Raw genomic sequence first — 20,379 nt, 5'->3', positions numbered from 1 at the left:
GGAAGTTGGAAGGAGGCACAGAGCATTTACCCAGACCTTCTATGTTTTCTACAGCAGAAATAAAAATAAGGGAATTCCGCCAAGAACCAACCTGTTTAGAAGTGATTACAGCATACTACGTGTGCAAACTGCTGCAAACTTAGATTTTCACTTCACACAAAGCATACTGTGTACTTTTTCTTTCTTTCTTGTTTGGAGTTCGAGATGAAGCCATACCTGTTACTGAATGCAAGCTTGTTGGAATGCATTTTAGGAGAAAATAAACAGCGTTTTAAATATACAATTCTGAATTTGGAATTGAGATTTGATACTCTTGTAGAAAGTGCATTTTTCTGGCCTTTAACTGGATTTTACTGAGTTGAGACCATGAACTAATTTTGGCGGGAAGGAATGTGTTATTCCGCAATGGAGCGGAGGATGAAACTATTCACTACTGGTTTGGTTTTCTTTGTGTGTTTCTCTTTTTGCTTGTTTGTTTGTTTTATGTTCCTGAAGTCTGGGCATATTACAGTAAGTACTGGCTGAAGAATTAATAGGCAGAGCACAGAGGATGCAGCTGAAAATGCATGCTGAATTAGGCTAGTGCATAGACTTTTCATCCACCTTCACATTGTTGTGTATAATGGAAAACATGCTAAAATATACTAAGGTTGCAGTTAACTTTGCAGTCCAAATATATGTTCCTATATATGAAGAAATTCCCATTCATTCAGAACCTAATTATGGGTTTACTGATCCCATCTAGGACCAGTCTTGTTCCCATTATAGTTTCTGGCAAAACTCTCATTGACATTCGAGGTGCAGGAGTAGGACTGTGCTGCTCTCCTTGCCTGTTCTGTTACCCTGGCTTACAGCTGTCTCATTGCAGACAGAATTGGCACTCAGATGTGGAACATGGGTTTGTTCCTCGCCAGCCATACAGCACAAGCAGGGAATAAGGCTGAGGACTTGAGGAAATAATTGAGATTTATGTGAAGGGATAGTAATGTATGCACACAGCTTGTCTTCATCATTCTGAGCTTTGAGTATTTATCTTCCCTGCTTTAATATTAATCCTGTTGGTATTTCTGTGGTTGGCTGTTTTTATTAGTGGACCTTAAGAAAAGAAATTGCTTTCTCTGTTCTACCCTGAACTAGAAGAGAATAGCCACCAGGAGAGAGAATGTACATGCAAGTGTGCAGCAGTGGAGAATGAAGAGACCATGCAGTAGAGTTGTATGGAACTGTATGTTTTTAAAATCGTCAGTGTTTTAAATGTAATATAGCACCTCAGCCAATCTTTTACAGCATTCCAGGTTCCTATAGACACTTTGTGCTGTACTCAGTAGACAAGTTCTTTATGTCCAGTTGGGATATTCAATACAATTTGCTTCCATTTAGAGCATGAAAGGAACAAGCCTGTTTCAAAGCACCCTTCTCCTCATCTACACATACTCAAATTGCAGTGTATCCTTCTGCCCTAGCTGAATCCTAATATATTGTACATAAGTGTAAATCCTTTATCTACCTGCTAATTTTCAAGATATGTCTACCTACTCTAATCTTAGAGCTATTATGAAAAAGGAATAGAAGTTGCAAAGAACATACATGTATTTTATACAATTAAGAACTGAAACCAACCAAAAAAATTAGATGTATATAATTTGTCAACTAAAGATGCTAACTGTAGACATGGGAGACATACTGGGTAGTAATGAGAATTTTGCCTGTCACAATACTAATAGAGGAGCCAGTTTTATGCACTTGTAGGCTTACCTTTTTGAGTTATAGCTTCAAAACACAGTTCTGTATTATGTTGCTTTGGCACTAAAAATAAACAAGTTAGATAAGAATTTAGGAAGGGTAATCTTTTGAACAGCTCAGCCATATCAGTCACTTTTAAAAGCAGGAACAACATAATAAATGCCATGCATGTTCCATCTATTCCAGTATTCGATCTCCAGCAGTGGCAGGCAAGATGCTGTGTAGGGCAAGTCCACAAACCCCACTGCTATGAGCAGTAGGCTCCCTCTAGGGTGCACAAGCATTGGTTTTGGGATAGTTGAAAGTGTATCTCTGTTGTTTCCTTACACTTGCTGAGTTCTGACGGTATCTACTGGCTAGTCATTTATTCTTCATTCTGAGATGATTTAGTGTTATTTTGCTTATTTATAACTCTTTCCACCTTTTCTTTGATTTTCTAAACATAGTGAATAATATACCGTCAAGAATTTCCATTAAGTGGCTGACAAATGCTCCAATTTTACTCAAGTTCTTTGTTCTTCCTTAAACCCTCAGGTGATAGATCCAGGTCATAAAGAAAGCATGCGACAGAGTTCCAAGTAAGAGCCAAGCCTTTTGACCTCTAGTAGATGTACAAGACTGTGTGTCTTCAAAGGCAATGTACTGCTTGCTTAGTTACTTGATACTGGAGGAAAATACCTTTTTGCAAGTTGTTAAAACCAGGCCAGACATAACTGTACTGCAGTCTGATGTCTGCTTTCTCCATTCTCAGATATGAACCTGTTCTCAACTTACACAAGCTGCTATCCTACTGGAGATAGGAAAGTACTTGCTACAGAAATTCAATGCAAACTCTTGATGTGTCTCATGTTGCTTTTTTGCTACAGACAAAATAGAGGGGATTACCACCTGACCTGCCTTTGTTCAAGAGCATCTGTTGACTATGAATCACAAAGGGTCGGACTCTTTAGGAATCCATCTCACCTCTCAAGAGCAAGTCCTTTCAGCATGCTTGTACAAACAGAATGGATTATTTCTTAGGCATGAATGAAACTGTAGGAGCCCTTTGCTAGATGGGAAGTGTTATTTTGGACCAGTCTTCCATGGTGTTTGATAATAATATAACAACCTGATCCTCTGCATTTATTTATGAAAGTAAATGGAGGCTAGGAATCAACATTGGAAAGCTTTTGGTGCTAATGCAATATTACTTCTAGAATGGTTGCTTGTGTGATACTTCTAAAAAGATGAATCAGCAAAAGTACAAAAGGCAGCATGCCAAACTGTTTTCTGTCTTGTTCTATTGGCTCTTACGTGCAAATTTTATAATAGCAGTAGAGGAGGCTGATATGACAACATCTTTCAAATATGAAGAAGCTTCTGCCAAGGGGAAAGGAATAATCTGTTTTCTATGTTTAAGAATTAATGATTTAAATAGCAGGTAGGTTAGATTAGCTGCTCTGAACCTGTAGTCTGTAGACCCCTGGGGTTCTTTTGAAGGCTCTCTGGTCCATCTGTCTTTAAGTGTTAGCAGACGTGCTTTTTCCAGTTAAGAGTAATCGCTCATGTTGTGATTTTTTATATGTAGATTTTTATTGGCATCTTCAGGAACAAAGCTGAAGGTATACTGACAAGTTCCTGAGTAACCTGATCTGATTAGACCTGCTTTGAGGAGAGGGTTAAACTAGGTGACCTCTGGAGGTCCTTTCCACCCTAGATTATTCTTTTGTATTATGTATTTTCAGAGAGCTCAGAGACATCTTTTTGCAAGGTTGCAGGGAGAGGCCAACTTTAGGCCTTTGTATGTTTTGCCCCAAGAGTACTGAGATTATGGCATGACTCTCAACAGTCTGAGGCAAGTTGCACTAACTTCTAATGACTGTCACTGTAAGCTGAGACATATTAATTGTGCTAACCCCTTTCTTTGTTCTGTGACAAGGGCAGAGTAGCACAAGCCTAGTTTGACCTTATATATTGGACTACATGTAAAATAAACCAAGGCTTGAGACAAAAAACACTAGTAAAAACCTGGGCATCTTTAAGATGAAAGAATTATTTGGACTAAGAAAAGGCATTTGGGCAGCTGGATTATTTCTATAATAAGCAAAGATATAATTACAATTTCAAAGAATATTTTAAAATGTATATGTTGCAGGGAGAATTGGCAATTGTTTTCTAGGAATTTCTTCTCTGGCAGCTAGGTGAGGAGGAAGAAGAGTTATCACACAGCCACCCGTAGTCCTTGACTAGAATCCTGCATTTACTATTGCATTACTGTTCCCTGTTCTCTGTAGCCAAAAGGAAGAGGAAGTTACTGTTAGTACATGGGGGCAGCTAAAGCTTTAAATATTTTCTCTCACCTTATCTTTGCTTTAACCCTCATATTCCTTGGCTTTGTATTTCATGAGTCTGGCATAACCCTAGACATAGAAACCTCTAAAACTTCAGTGGCTAAGTGAAACAATGGCATATCAAACCATAGTATAAGTTTGGTAGGACTTTTTCAGAGACTGAAGATGTAGATTATCTGAGCTACCTGTTTTTCCTCTTTTATCTGCTTTTCTTTGGTTTAAAAGGGAGGAGGGGATAGTGGGCTTTAACAGCAGCTCCTAAAATTCTCTCTTCTTTCTAGCAAGTACAGGTGATATATCTTTGATAGCTCCTAAATGCACATTGATCATTTTCAATTTGGAAGGTTTCATATAATAGCACTGTGTTTGTTACCGAAGATAAGTTCAGAGATGTTTATTGAGTTACTGTCTGTTAGAAGAGGGTATTAGATGTTCTCCATGATGATAGGCGTCCAGAGCCCTCTCCCACAGCACATGGACCCCTCTACTCCCCGGAACCAGCTAGGGTTCAGTTTTCAAACATGACTAGCTGAAGCTCTGCTGGAGTTTCTCAAAGTCCCCAGCAAAGATGAGAATTTACTTAGTCAGGATCTTTTCAACAAGATGCAGAAAAATACTTCCGTGGGTAGTTATAAGGTAGTCTGTCCACTGCCAAATGTTCTTTCTAATTTTCTTGTTTCAAAATAAACAAACAAACAAAAAACTGTCTTATATCATAAAGCACAAGTGCCTTTGCAGTAATTCCATCCAAGATCTAATCAGGTGTTGTGGACAGTATTGTCTTGTAGTTGTGAATTGTTCAAGTTAGTTGATTTCTGTCCTCATTTTGTAAACACTTAAATATTCACAGTCTTTGCTATAGAGCCCTTCTTCAGAACCTAAGGGTGCAGTTTCTGGAGCTATTTAAACATAGATAACCTTCCATGCTAAGCGGAAAAATTCCATACCTCTCATCTTCCCTTCCTAGCCTTTAACTTTTGATCCTTCAGCTCCCTTGTGCTGGTATTGGTGCTCCTTCAGCTGCAGCATGAGATTGATCAGAGAGGTAGCCTGGGTGAGAACTGATGTGGGTTAATGTCACGGGAGATGGCAGGAACACGCAGAAGGAGGAAGGCAGGATGTCCCCCTCCTCCTCCTTGGTAGTTTTCCAGACATAACAGATTAAACCCATGGTGAAACGCCAGCCTGACTTTGGATGAAGGGTGCAGCATGTTCAAGATTCACTGCTTTGGGATGGAGGAACTGCAAGATAGACTCTAAACTATTTTCAGTGATCAAGGATTGTGGTGTTAAAGCTAACAGGTGAGATGACAGCCATACATCACTTTAGCAAACAGAGCACTTGCTTCCATGTGCTCTGCTGGGAGTCAATGGTTCTGTGGGACACATGCCAGGTGCTTCAGGAGCATCCTCTAGCCATATATCTCACAGGGCAGGCAGAAGGAATGTGCTAAGCAATAGCCTCACTCGCAGGCTTCCAGATGACAAATATTGCTTAAACGAGTCCATTAAAGTAAAATAAACCCTTCTCAATGTACATGGGGAACATATATAACACAATATATGAAGCACATCTATATTTGCTATATTTAAAACCTGAATCTATGAGAATGGTGTAGTATATACTTTGAATTAGATACATTCAGAGCTGCCGAATGGGAAGCAGGGTGTTTTGAGAAAATTTGTGATCTTCTGAAATATGTTCATATTGTGAGAGAGGTATGTAAGGTATAGGACAACAAAGTACGTATTTTCATGGAGATGTGATCCAGCTGGTCTGCTGAGGCTTTGGAGAATGCACTTTATGCCTCTTGAGACTAACTAGATAGCCTTTCTAAACGTGAAGACATTTGAGAAAGTTTTACATTTTGGAGGCCATCTGTCCTCTAACCCTCTCCCAGGGCAGTTTTCTCCTGCAACTCCACAGCCTTTGGAAGTAATGTAGCTACAGCAGACAAGTGGAAGTAAGGAGCTTTATGTTCAGCAGAGCTAGTTTTTCAAGCAACATAAAATCCACCAAAACACCTGGGTGGAAGGAGGAAAGTCAGGAATGGAGAAGAAAATCTGTGAGTGCTGGATGGTGCTTTGTCTGGGTCCTGGAAACGGGAAATAAAGACAGCTGAAGGAGAGAGAGAAAAAAATAAAATAAAAAATAAAGAGGGAGTACGGAACAGAAAAGTGTGTCAAAGCCTGGGTCAGTGAGTTATGTCATGAAGTGATGTGTCTTGTTGGCCCAGTGGGGTTGAACTAGAAGGACATAAGCATAGTATTGAAATCTTCAACGAAAGAGATGAGAACAGGTCAAGAATAGACCTTTGTATCCTGCTAGCAGCTTGTGAAAGGGAGGCAAGATCCTTGCTACATGTCACCGTAAGTCAAGTATGTTGCAGCATGATTGTTCCATGATTTTAGGTTTGTGGGTAAGGAGGGTGATGAAGTAATAGAAGGTAAAATCACCCCCCTTTTGGGGGGCAAAAAATGTCATGGTGGGCTGGTGAGAGATGAGAGCACGGTAGCACGTGGAGAGAGATGAGAGCCAGACTGCAGAGAGAAGGGAGAATGTAGTATGGCGAAAAGAACGCTGAAGTTCAAATGATCTTGTCCTGGTTTGGGCATCATGCTTTAGGATTCTTGCAGTGCTGTTCCATCAGGCTGGTGATAGTGCCCTCTGGAAGGTACCACACTTACCTATAGGGAGCCCTGATGATAATAGGCTCTGTGCTCTCTAGTGAGGGACCATTCAAACAAGTCATCTGGAACCAATGGGGTTTGTGCTTTTCTGTATACTTCCTTTGTCAGCCTAAAAGTCTGTTGAGATACAAACTACACTGTAATAATTTCCATGTAAGACAGCAAAGGTTGTTATTTAAAACAAAATTTGGTCTGATATACCTTCCCTGGCAAATAAGCTTGAGGATTTTAATTAGGATTTTAACAATAAAAAAGTACCTGTTTCAATTATGTTTCAGAGGGTTAAAATCTACCACCTTGTCTAAGTGCAGAAAGAACAGGTGGCAAAATGAGGTTTCTCTCCACAACTTAAATGAAATCAGTCCTCACCAACCCCAGTTAGTTCTTTGCCTGCTTGTTCCTGTGTTAATTTAATATGGATCTTCATAGGGGCTTAATTTGAGAGCAAGGAGGCAGCAGCTATGTTCTGTCTCCTATCTCTGTACAGATCCTCCCCTCATCGTCTCAGCAGACAACACTTTGGCTTGCTGCCTTGGAAAGATGATATTTACTACAGTGACTGTCAGAGGAGTGGGATTTGTGATGACTGGGATTTTTCAAGTGGGTCTCAGTCCTGCTGGCTCGCAGACAGAGTGAACTGTAAAGGGTCATGAATGCTGTGACTACTCAGGAGCTTCAGCCATCTTACCACACTTGAAGTTGTGGGAACAACTGTAGTAATCAGCTTTGACACGACCAAAGGTGTCAGCGCATCCTATATTAGAAATAATTTCTAGGCCTTGAGCTGGCTTCAAAAAAATAAAAAATAAGCTGGAGAGACTTTAATTACATCTCCACTAGTGATAAAACAGCACTGTCCCCCAAAATTAATGTGACTGATGTCTATATTCTATTGAAAAATGAGATCTGTCCTTTCCACATAGAAAACAATGCACACTTTTATTGTCAATCAGAATTTCCTCTAGTGCCTGCCAACAAAAATGTCCTGTCCTTCTGGGCTACAAACTATTTGTTCCTCTCGTACAACCTTTATAAATGTGATGTGTCTGTCATTGTTCAGAAAAGGAAAGCTGATGCCTGGGGTATCTACATCTTTTATGTTTGTGAGGGAAGGAATAGGCTTTGCAGTGGGATTTGAGTCTGAATCACAAACTATAATTTTGTTGGAAATGGAAGAGTAGATGCAGTGAAAAACTGAAGAGGGAAGTGCCTTGAACTCTTTGAAAATTCCTTCACTTCCTATTAATAGATCTGTGTTTAAAACAATGTGAAAAATTAAATCTCTCTAAGGCATTGAACCATGTGTGTTCCCACGAGTGCTCAGCATGTGTCTGTGCTCCACATATCAGATATTGTCCCTCCCATATTGGCTCCAGGCTTGCATTGCAGCGGGAACCTTGGTGGGTCTTGTAGCATCACAGCTTTGGAGATTCATAGCTGGCTTGGTGATTTTATAAAACATTTGTGTTCTCCATACTTTATTAGTCACTGACAGACTCATTGTTTATAACATACTTCTCAGCAAGCTGTTTGCAACTCATCGCCCTGCTTGCTTTATAGTCTATAAATATTTAATTCTTTAATAAACTGCTTATATGTAATATCAAATGACTGATGCATTTCTTTCCCCTCTTCAGCAGTGCTACTATTTGCAAAACAATTCTTTTTTTGAATATCAATATGTCCCATAAATGCTTGAATTTCCTTTTCTAAATAGCAATTTCTTCAGGGTATTTGGTGAACTGACAAGCAGAGCAATGGTTCCTATAGCGTTATAACAGCTGCCCCTTCCTAAAGCCTTCATGGGGAGATTCACTTCAAAATGGTTCCAGACCCAGACTTGTGATCAGAAATTGTTTGGGACAGTGGCAGTGATATTTCACAGCTATGCATGTCAAAGAGCAGCAGTAGCCTGTACAGGCCAGAACACCCTTACAGAAGCCACGTGAAAGCATGCTCAGTACTATGCAGATCATGATGGGTATCACAGAGTGAGCGTCATTTTTGCTCACTGCAGGCTGCATCACCACCTCCTCTGCTTCACACGTGGACCTGTTGCAGATATGGTCCAACGCACGCTCCCCACTGGGGAGCACTTGCAGGAAGAGTGACTGTAGGCTTTTGGTCCTGAGCTGCTCGACTCCCTCCTCCCTGGGGTTTCTCTTACCCAGGAGCAGGCAGCAGGCTGGCAGTAGCATGTTGCTCCCAGTCTCTCTTCCTTCTGGTCCTCCTCCAGTGGTGGTTTTGAATGCCCACCTGTGTGTGGTTGGAGTAAGGAACTTGAGACTGAGACTGCACCACCACCTCTGTGCTTCTGAGCCTGCATTTCGGTCTTCGTCATACCCTCCCCCCTCATGGCACATTTGTCTTTAGCCTTCTGCCCTTTCAACCCTGACCTTCCCCTTCCCTAATGATGAAGGCTCACAGTCTGTGAAGGCGCTGTCCAGGATTGAGGTTTCTGTTGTGCTCTGCCTCCCTGCCAGAGCAGAACCAGGTCTGGGGAAGGATTCATGTACCTGGAACAATGACAAGGGCAGTGTCACCTTGTCTTTGTTTTTGTTCTTCCATGTTGCCAGGCACCATTTTTGACAGAGAGCCTCTGCATAAAGCTGTCACAAGACTGGAGACCAGAACGACTGGGCGGCACCATGCGACACCTTCTTGGTTGCTGTTCTGCAAGGTCTAGGTCACAAGTGCCACTGTTCTGGGATCAGAAAGCAATTGGATAGGGTGGATGTGATCTGCTCAGGTCACTCCAGCTCGTCACAGCTGCTCAGTTCCTTACAGCAGACAGGCTTTGAGCTGATCACTGTGTTCTAGGCTGGCTGGCATACCTGCTGCATTTTGTCAGGATGACAACATGTCTTCTCTGAGCCTTTGATAATGTTGTGTGGTCATGGATGGAATATTCACATCTAACTTCAGAGTCGGATTGATGATCAGGCTATCTCTTGTGCCATGAATCTTTGCACTTTTTGACACTTCGAGCAGAGAGAGCCTGGTTTCTTGCCTAGAGGTCGTACTGGTGTCCTATTTTTGATCTGAATTGGCAGGCTGTTGCCTTGTACTCAGTCTCCCAGGTGGCTTTGCATGTGTGCATGTGCATGACAAATGCATCTGTTGACATGCAGGAAGGAACAAGATGCAGAGGACAGCTAGATGGGCCTGTGGTTATGAATCTTTAAGCAGCACTGGGCAGCAACATCCCTCTTTGCTGTGGGCCCCTGCATCCTCTGCCCATTAGTTTTAGATAGATGCTAACTAGCACATAATTCTGTTTGGGGATTTGTTTGGGGTTCTTTAGTGCTCCCTTTGTGGTGGAGCCTGCCTAAACGAGACCTGGTTGCTGTTTGCTCGGAGGTCCACAGCCTCCTTTGGGCAGGTACTCATACTGTATATACTCATACTGTCTATGTCAGACAGCATACTTTTTAGAGGCAGAGGAACCACCCCAGTCTGACAGCTGGGGATCTGCTCAGTACTGTTCCTAGAGTCACTGGTAAGGTCTGTGTGTGCCCATAGGAAGGGAGAAGAGGACAACTCCTCTCAGAACAGGTCCCATCTGCAATGGCCTTTCCTCTCTGTCCTGCCTGCTCTCTTTCTGGGTGTAGAGAAGAGCCATGCTCCCTCCCTGAAGACCGGGCATCAACCTGAGCCTTGCCCACACCAGCAGGTAGTTTGCTGTGAAGGCAAAGCCATTCGAGATCTGTGCAAGGCAAGCACACAAGAAAGACCCTCCTAAATGTAATGCCAAACAATGAAGGAAGTATGAAGTAAGAATGGTGTTGCTGTTTGGTGCTGCCCATTCTATCTTTATTAACCCTTTCTTCATATATGTAGGTGCATGCCCCTGATCCAGAAGAGCATTCCTAGCAGAGCACAGAGTAGCCAAGAAGTCCTGTTTCAATGTGCACACATTTTTGTATCACATTTTATCTGGTGATAACATTCACTGTTCTGAAAAAGAAGCGGCTGAAGGAGCTCCTACCCCGCTGCCGGCTCTCTGGTGGCACAAGCAGCCAGGAGGAGCCCTGCCTGGCCCGGCTTCCCCACGCTGCAGACACAGAGCCAGCAGGGCAGAGACCCGGTGCCCACTGCGTTGGAGCTGCTGTCCCCTGAGAAGAGCACGTAAGCCAGGCGTTAACCAGCAACCGTGTCTAAACACCAACGCACACTGCTGTGCTGTCGTTCCACCCTCAAGGCTGTCATTGGGCCCCTCCTTTTTTGCAGATCTGTGGAACTTAACACATTCACCCTCCGGTTCCTCTTCCGTTCCCCTCCTACCACGCACTTCACTGAAATTTCTGAATGGAAACACGGAATCGTCTAGGCATCCAGCTCCCAGCCCTCAGAGAGTCTCCAGGCAGTGAGCACGCCTGGTGCCCTGGCTTAAGTATGAGTAATGATAAATAAGTAAATCACGCAGTGGGCTGTGCTATTCCCTAATGAGCCTGTTTGTCCCAAGCACTGTGCAGAAAACACTCTTCTCCTTGGCGATAACCTTTCTGCATATTAACATTATGCATGTATTCATGTGACTTCCTCTGCCTCACCACCACCTCCTTCAACTCATTTGAATAAAAATAATTTATGTGGACATTCCTTCAGTCAGGATCCCCCCCCCAATAATATTTCGTTGATGCTGTGCACCCAAATGGGGTCGTTATGCTTTCGCATATCATTAGGGCTTTATAAAGAACAACAGCGACATCTGCATGTGCCGCAGCGCTACAGAGATGGGGGGAAAAATACAGAAAACAAACCCCAAATGAGCTCCAAGCTTGTCTGGCTCTGTCTTTCCTCAGTGCCTTTGCCACCACTGTGGACACAAGTAATTGTACAGTGTAATCACATCACAGCTCATCTGAATATTCATAACCAAGACAAAGACTTGGAGGAGAAGAAAAGTGGGGGAGGGAGAAGAAGGAGAATTAAAATATAAAACAGCATTTCATTTTGAAGCAAAGTTCTGCATTCAGCTCGAGAGATTGTCTTGATATCTATATTGTCTGTCTGTCTGCCATTCAAAACTGGTGGGTAGTGGTAGCATTGCACACATAGCCCCCTCCACTGGGAAAGAAAATAAAGCAAATCAACAAACAGCAAAAGAATTGCCCCCAGCAAAAGTGATATTTGAAGAGTTGCCAACGGTGGCTAACCAGCTGCTGTTTTACCACGAAAGAAACAGTCTATTGAGGGAGCTTTATAAAGACCCCAATTAATATGTTGTGCATGTATAAGATCTACAAAGAGCCCACTGTGTTCCTCCCCCCGCAACCACCACCTTCTCATCCTGATCAGTGCCAGTGGAGAAGGATCTGAGCTACCAAATAATTGATTAATCACTTCAACGGTGACAACACCCCTCTCCAAAATAAAGAGAGAAGAAAAACAAACACAGAAAGAGGCAACTGTTCACTAACTAGTTTGTAAATTACCGCTGGTTCCATCCTTCTTTTTACCTTAAAAAAAAAAAAAAAAGAGAAAGAGTAGAGAAATATAATCCCCATCTTAATGTATACGTTGTCTTCATTTCTTTTGTTTTACTCTGGCATCCTTTACTAATATTAACCAAGAAGTGTGGTGTTTGTCGAAGCTGTGGCTGACTCTGCCAGTTCGTTCCCCAAAGAGCTCCTATTTCCATTCCACTGGAGCTTATATTCCTTTAAATGTCTAGCGCAGCATCATTTCCCCCTTTCTAATACATCACTCTGCTGGAATTAGAAGAATCCAAGGTTATATCCAACTTCAAAGGTTTCCAAGTCATCATGATTTTAGTAAAAGTAGAAGACAGATCATGGAACGAGTCCCTGGCTTTTGAAGATAGGCATCATAGGGACCTTTCTCTCTCTGTCTCTTTCTCGCTCTCCCTCTCTCCCCCCCAACTTCGTACCTCTCCAGCTCTGAACGTCCCGCGCTAACGCAGTTTAATGATATGCAAATGAAATATGCATAAAACCATTCTACTGTATGATGATTAAACACTGGAGACATTAACAGCCGACGCTTCACTGTTTGACTATAATAACCTTTCCCGAACATCCACTTTGATTGCAGAGTTATGGAAACCCATAGCAGTTGGCAGAGAGAGAGAGAGAGCGAGAGAGAGAGAGAGAGAGAGAGCGAGAGAGAGAGAGAGAGAGCGAGAGAGAGAGAGAGAGAGAGAGAAAAGGAAGGAGAGATGCAGGGACGCATCACCCATCTCTGCATTTATCCCACTCCAGAAGACGTTTCCCCCCCTTTGTACTGCGTTCCTACTGCTGTCTTTTGTAATCCATCCACGCGGTCGCACCAGGGCGATTAACGGCAAAAAAAAAACTCTTTTCTCTTAATGTTTCAAAGCTCATTAGCCAAACGATTATTCCTCATTAACAGCGAAAGCTCATTCATTAAAAGAAAAAATATGCCCAAAAGATGCCAGCGCTGTTAATCCCGAGCCCTGTAGCTGGGCTGTAAATCCCATGCTAGTATTTTCCATGCAGAAGGGAAGCGCACCAATCCACAAAAAAAAAAAAAAAAAAAAGCAAAAAGAAAACATTTTGTGTGTTTTGTAAAATCCGCAAGAGAGGCAATTAATATTCCCGTTGTATGACTTTATTTTTTTGTCTCTCCCTTTTGTTTCCAGTGCCCTTGCCTGGCTCAGCGCCCGGTGCCAACAGAACACCTTGCAGGATCCTCAGCAACGCAGACAACGTAAGTAGCCAGATGTCCCTTGACGCCCTCTTCCAAAAGCCTCAAGCCCTCCGGACCCTGCAGAGTGTGTGTGGCTCTTTCCCTCACTCACCCCTCCGGAGTGCCACCTGGGTTTCACAAGTAGCACCTTCCAAATCTCTCTGTCTTCAAGTTTGTGCATGTCTGTGTGGCATCCCTCCTCCTCCTTCACTCCCATAGTGGATCTTGCAAAGGGCTTCAGATCGGCCCCATTCATCTCCCTGGTGATAGCAGTGAATGTAGATAAATCTCTGACTGCCTGCTTGCTGCTGGAGTATGATTTTTATTTTGTCTTCTGTGTATACCTAGGTCAAAAAGTGGGATGTATACTTACACTGTGTAAGTAAGTGCATGTGTGTGTGTGTGTGTGTGTGTGTGTCTAAATGTGTCTCACCCAAGCACACAAACATACATCTCTCTGCGTGTGTATATGTATATTACATGCGTGCACACAAATATATATATCCACACACGTGTATACTCAGAGGTATACACACATATCTAGCGCACACACACTCGCACATCTAATCTGCAATCATCTGAGGCATTGTGTGCATATGTGTATGTGTCCATACGCACACTTCTGTGTGTGCGTATGTGCATGCACAGGCATCTCTCGCTCCATCTATAAACATTCCCTCTCCTCCCAGCAGAGGCTGTATGCAGCTGTGATCCTGCCCTATAAGAGCGGTATTCCTTCCTTCCTTCGGCATGCTATTTGGAGACCTTCATGCTCCTTTCTCGGAGTCTCTCCCGAGCTGCAGAATTGGCATCTTTCCCTGAGGTTGTCCGAATGGCAAATGGCATCATCTGTAGCCTGCATTCTTACAGCTTCTTATGGCATTTCTCTCTCGATGTCGGCTACTCCCTTTTGTTTGTTGTTGTTGACTGGGCTGGGTGTGGTTGTTGGTTTTTTTTTTTGGAGTTAATTGTAAATGAACCTGAATGGCAAACACGCCAACAGCTTGCGAAAAAAGAAAAAAGAAAAAAAAAGAAAGCCCCACACAAATGCCTTCTGCTGCGACAGATGCCCATGTTGCCCCTGGCATGGAGAACGGGCACAAGGGGTTTGTTGTTGAGGTTTTTTTCTTTTGCTGTTTTTATTGTTCGCGTTTCCTTTTTCCCTTTATTTTTAAAGACTCCAAGATGCCGGCCTCAGCTTGGAACAGAACGGTGTCATGGCGGAGACGACGGCCTTTGTCTCACAGGGTGTGAAAGCATCCGTTGTGCTGGCTCCACTGCGGCAGAATGACGTTTAAAGGGGGGAAAAAGTGCTGGAAGTCAGGGTCGTGCCGTGCTGGTGGGGGAGCCCCGCTCCCCAGTAGCTGCGCGCGTCCGAGGAAGGGCTTGCAGCGGAAGAACCTCGTCTGTAATCCTGGCACTCGCGCCTTCGGTCGCTGCTCGCTGTTTGCTCCTGGGGGTCTGGATAATCTCCCTTAGCGTTACCGCACTGTCTGGCCTGCGCACAGGGCCCCCGTAACATATACCCGCCGCCGTTATCACACGGAACTGTGGCGTTGCCACTGAATGGATGGCACTGTGCCAACTCTTCTGCCATCCGCCCTTGCAGCTTTTTTTTCCTCCCTCCTCCCTCCCTCTCTCCCCTCCTCCTCCTCCTCCCGTCGACTTGACGTTAATTAACACACGGGTTAATTGATTTTAAAAGCTGAAGAATTACAGTTAACTTTTCCCACAGGGTACAGCCGCCAGCCGCCTGGCACGGCTCTGCTGCCCGTGCCGGTGCAGGGGGGCAGGGAAGAGCCCGCAGCAAAACCACAGCGGGCTGAGGGAGGCTGCCTGCCCGCGGCGGAGGGAGCTGGCACGCACCCGCCTCGTCCTTCCCAATATGTCACCATCATGGTTTGTGATAAACAATCAAAACAATCCCTCCCCTCTGCACTCCCGCCACCCTCCCGGTAGGAACGCAGGCTCTGCCCAAGTCAAAGCAGCAAGGCTTTCCCCCCAAAGGCTCGCGGTAACACGCCAGCGGCCAGCCCTGGCTGGATTTCGCACCGCAGGGCTCCCCGCCCCAAGCAACCTGGAAATGGCGAGGTGGGGAGTTTGAGGACTGCTGTCTTTTCTCCATTTATCCTGTTTTCCCAGGCGTTTTTTTGTTTCCTTAATTGGCTCAGATATGTCGCTTGGGGTGAGGAATCTCAACCAGGGGAAAGTTAGTTCATTGTAATTACAAGAGAAATAAACCATGTGAGGGCTTTGTTTTTTTGCATTCGCTCTCCCTCGCCCCAATCTCTGCTGCAAGTGAGGGTGAATGACAGTGCAGTTGGGAGGAGACGTGGCAGTGCCGGGAACTTGCCGCTTTCACCTTCTTGCGCTTTCATTTTATTTCATTTTGTTTTTAAAAGCATGAAGCAAGTGAAGCGACAAGAGGAATCCATTATGCAAATCAGGTCACATTTGCATAATGCCTCATGACTGGGATATGCAAATGAGTTGTATAATTTATGAGTACCAGTGTCTCTCTAAAAGTGTTTCCCAGAATTTATAAAAAGTGAGATGTGGGGAGGGCAGCTGGGCTCACTGCCCTGCCAGGAGGGCTCTGTGCTTTCTTTTCAAAGTCTTCCTTCAGACCAGCAGCTGAAATGCTCATTAATGAGAAACAAGCCCCCCCTTTCCATGCATTTCCCCTCATCTTGTTTTCTGTTTCTTGCCCTGCCAAGCCCCCACCTGCTCAACTCCGAACTTCTCCAGAAGGCGACCGACTAGTGCACCAGAGCTGGGACTCCTCTGCAGCCAGGCAGCCCTGTGCAGGCTAGCTCGGTCCGTGATTCACTCTGGATGGCTCTGTGGCTGCTACCAGCAGGAGAGTGTGCCTTTCAGGCATGCTAGCTCTGTGGGCACAGCACGCACAGGGAGCAGTGCGTGGACGCCTGCCTCTGACGTGCATGGCGGGATTGCTGCTCATCCAAAACGCGCCGCAACTCATGCCTTGAGTTGGAGACCTGTGCCTGACCTTCCAAAGAGCAGCAAGGTCAGTGCAGGGGTGGCAATGCCCATGGGAGAGACCTCAGGCTTCCTGCATAGAGCAGGCAGCATCCAGTTTCAGCAATGAAAAGGTCTCTGGAATACTCTGGAAATGCAGGACAGGGGCCAAGATTGTTTGTGGGTTTTTTTCATTCTGCATGGTTGAAGATCTCAGGAGCACCAGGAGAATGCAGGTAGGCTCTCATTTCATATGGGGATGCTGCTGCTCTGAGCTGTCTGCACAGGGAGAGGGTAAATAATAACAAACCCTGGCACGTGGAAAGCTGCAGTGTGACTGCGACTGCGGCGTGTCTTCGGAGCGCGCGAATCACAGGCTGTCCGGTCCCAGGCATCGTTGTGTGGGTGGCAACAGGGTGGCGAGTCCCAGGGCTGGGGCAGCTCAGTGGCAGCCCTCCTCAGTTCTGAGTCTCAGCTCTGGGTCATACTGAAATGGCTTTTGGGCAGGAAAGAATGGTTTGCTTTTCACGAGAATCTGCGTTTTGGGTTGTAAAAACACTTGTGTTTGTCTCTTTGGTTTCGAAACATTTTTTATTGTGTTAGTTATATGAACTGATGAATCTTTAACTTGCAATCTGGTTCAAAATAATGCGCGTTTTCCTGTGCTTTATTTAATAGATGTATATGCATGTAGAGTACAGGTCTTGATTCTGACAGCGTACGTTATACAAAACTTCTCCAATATAATGTAATGGTTTTGTAAACTGTGCTCTTAACTGTGATTGTAGGATTTCTGGTGTGGGAAGGTAAGTGGAGACTCTGCATTAGGTATAGAGAGGACAAAACTAGCTTGTCTTCTATCCTGACAGGCAAGGTGAGAGGCACCAGCCCATCCAGACTCCAAAGCATGTTTTGCTCATGACTTCTCCACTTTGGTGCCCTCCCTTTGCATTGGGGTGGGGGGGGGGTGACTGTCCTCCAGAGCTGGTCCTCACTGTTGAAATTAGCAGATAAGTAGCTGAGTCTGACATGCAGCTTGTCCACAGCAAAGGGCTGGATCGGTGCCACTAGGAATACCTGGTGTGGCTGCCGAGGGCAGCAGGAGGCAGGCGCTTTGTGAGGAGACGTGGAGTTACAGCTACGTGGAGGGCCAAGGGCAGTGGAAGGGAACAGCGTGGTGGCCCTGGGCAGCATCCTGGCACCCCAAGCAGGGGCTCTGGATGGGTGGCACTGTCAGGGCCACTTATACCTCCAAGAAAGAGTCCCTGCTTTATTCATCACAAAAGTTCCTGTAAATTGGAAAGGAAAGGAGATGATCTGTTTGCTCGTTAGGGTGTTTGGTGCAAGGTCAGAGGATTCCACACCAGGATTTTAGAGTTGTTCTCCAGTGGTGCCTGCAATGGCCATTCCTGCAGGGGCTGGCTGGCACTGAGGCCTGGGGTCATGGGGTGGGAGGAGAACCTCGGTGGCTGTATAGCAATTTGCAGGTGCTGGAATTCCACTTCTGTTTGGGGAAAGCCCACAGCTCCTTCTGGAGGGCTGACTGTGCTCTCATCTGTATGGGTCGCTGGCTCTGATGCTCCCTCCCCACTACTGGTTCTAACCCATGTGGTACAAGGAGAATATCAACACTGCGGGCACAGAAGCAGTGACGGAGCTCTCTTCTCCTTCTTGGGGCACACTGCACAATTCATGTTTCCCTACCTCACCTGCTCTCTCCCAATGCACAGGACTGCCCTGGAAACCTGGCACACCATCCCGACCTGCCCTGCTCTGCTGTCCCCAGGGAGACCTGCCTGCTAGGGCACTCCCTCCCTCCCAGTGTGCAGGGCCTTCTGTATATGGATCGCTTTTCAGTGTTTTCATAAAACCACCAAAACTCATGAATGCTCTCTTGTGTTCTTTGATGCTACTCTGAGGACTGGTGAATGCCCTGAGCTTTGTATTTAGGGATGAAAAAGGATCTTTCAGGTGGGAGAATGACAACTCATCTGGCATATGCACTGACACTTCCACATCTACCAAAGATTTTCTGGCCTTTGTAGGTCATGTAACAACGGTCTGTAGCATGGCAAATCCTTCACACAGTATTACTCATTTATTGTCTGTGTTATTATTGAGGTGGTGTTTTTTGCCAGCTGAACAGAGTGCACCTGACAAACTTGTGTTTTCTTCCTGTGTCTTCCAGTGCTTGGCCTCTGGTTTCCCACCTGCTGCATTTGAAGGATTCCCTGCAGCCCTCTCCTTGAGACTTACCTGGGCCTTTCTCTGCAATTCTTGCTTTCTGTACCCTGAGGGAGGTAAGCCATCTGAAACACCAATCAAGTTGACTGGCAGAGTCATGCAAAATGGCACCTATTGTGCTGTTGAAATGGCTTCCTGACCTGGCATTGTTTAGGCAATTTGCTCTTGAGCACATTAATATGAGTGCTTATTATGTCTGCATTGAAGGCATCTAGTCTTCATTAAGAGGGACTCATTTGGACAGCCATGTTTGCATCCTGATAATTCAATCCACACTTAGAATCATAGAATATCGTGAATTGGAAGGGACCCTCAAGTATCATCGAGTCCAGCTCCTGGCTTTACTTACTTTAAATTAATGTTTTTGGTTGGCATTGGTGCAAAACTCAACCAGTCATGGAGGAAGTACATTTCTAGTGTGAAAGATGAGAAATATGAAGGTTATGTATCTCTAACCATGGATTTCCAAATTACCTACTGTAAAATTTATACGGAAAGTAACAGTTGGACAAGTGGCACACAGTTCGCCACTTAGCAGCCCATCTCATCATTTTCCTCTTGACTTGTGTATTTCAAAGTCATCATAGCGAAAAAAACTGTTATAATAGTCTTGTCTACATAAGGCCAGGATTAAGCAAAGATTTAATGGACTTTACTGCATTTTTGTTAATTGAGGAGTTTGCAGTGAGGGACTTCAGTGACAATTCTCAGCTTTTCTATCCAAAGAGCACCCCTTGGGGTTTTCCCAACAATAATGTCTAAATTGCAGAATCATGAAGGAGAGACATTCCATAGCATACCTGTAGGATTTTTTGCTAGCCATGGCTGTTCCAGGCAGGAGGTTGTTTTTTGCATGTGGGACTTTTGGCATCTCAGCTCTTAGGACAAGCAGAACACCTTGTCACAGAACATCCTTACAGACACAAAGACCACCAGCCACCTCCTTTGCCATGAACACTGACCATGCAGTCGTACTGTGTTTTTTTCTTCTGTCCTTCAGTCACAATAATGCAAAGGAGATCTCCCTCTCGGCCCGTAACAGTGGAGGTTCTCTAAGAGCTTTTGGTGGTGGGTCTCGCTGGAAGTTCAGCACACTGTATCACACCAATCTCCTTTATTCATGTGCTCATTCAGAGATCTCTAATAGACTTGCGAGCTGAGGCTTCTCTGAATGTGGGGGCCTCCCCAGCAGCATGGTTTAACCATGTGCTGACTAACATTATTTGTCATTATAATTTCCACCAAGAAGAGTTGCCACATTCAACACAGAATCCTTGTTTTAAAGAATCACATCTCTCTTGCCACCTTCCATTCCTCCAATATGAATGCTGGTTTAAGCCATTAGAATACAGTAACAGATGGCCACCTGGAGCTCCAGTTCCTTCCTCACTGATCCTGAATAAGGCACGCAACATCAGCCAATGCTAGCCTGGGTTGCATGGATGCTTCTCATTTCCCACTCCTGCAAGCGCTGAGTTCCTTGACAGCTTGAGCTATTGATGCCAATGTAGCAACCCATGTTCTGAGCTGCCAGCTTCATCCTGGCCTTTTTCACTTTTTCACAAGAAAAATGAGGTGCAGACAAAGGTCTGAGCACTGCTTTCTGAACAGTTCCATGAAGGCATCAGTTTGCCAGCAACAGGCATCAGCCATCAGTGTTGCGTTACCAGCCTTGGCACACCTGATGGATGTGCCTGACATAAAAAACAGCTTGTCTGCA

At 44.7% G+C, this 20,379-nt stretch overlaps 1 long non-coding RNA gene across 19 annotated transcripts in view; it reads left to right on the top strand.

Moving 5' to 3' along the window:
* The window catches only part of LOC121076989, a 110,962-nt gene that overhangs the window by 53,997 nt on the left and 36,586 nt on the right, over positions 1 to 20,379 (top strand). For 13 of the 19 annotated variants that reach the window (XR_005823838.1, XR_005823846.1, XR_005823850.1 and 10 more), the window contains 2 exons: positions 13,390 to 13,457; positions 18,604 to 18,715. This is a non-coding gene — a long non-coding RNA (uncharacterized LOC121076989). The other 6 variants (XR_005823844.1, XR_005823848.1, XR_005823845.1 and 3 more) reach the window with 5 other exon arrangements.

Source organism: Cygnus olor, chromosome 12 (assembly GCF_009769625.2).
Source record: "Cygnus olor isolate bCygOlo1 chromosome 12, bCygOlo1.pri.v2, whole genome shotgun sequence".
NCBI lineage: Eukaryota > Metazoa > Chordata > Aves > Anseriformes > Anatidae > Cygnus > Cygnus olor.
This window is presented reverse-complemented; position numbering and strand designations above follow the sequence as displayed.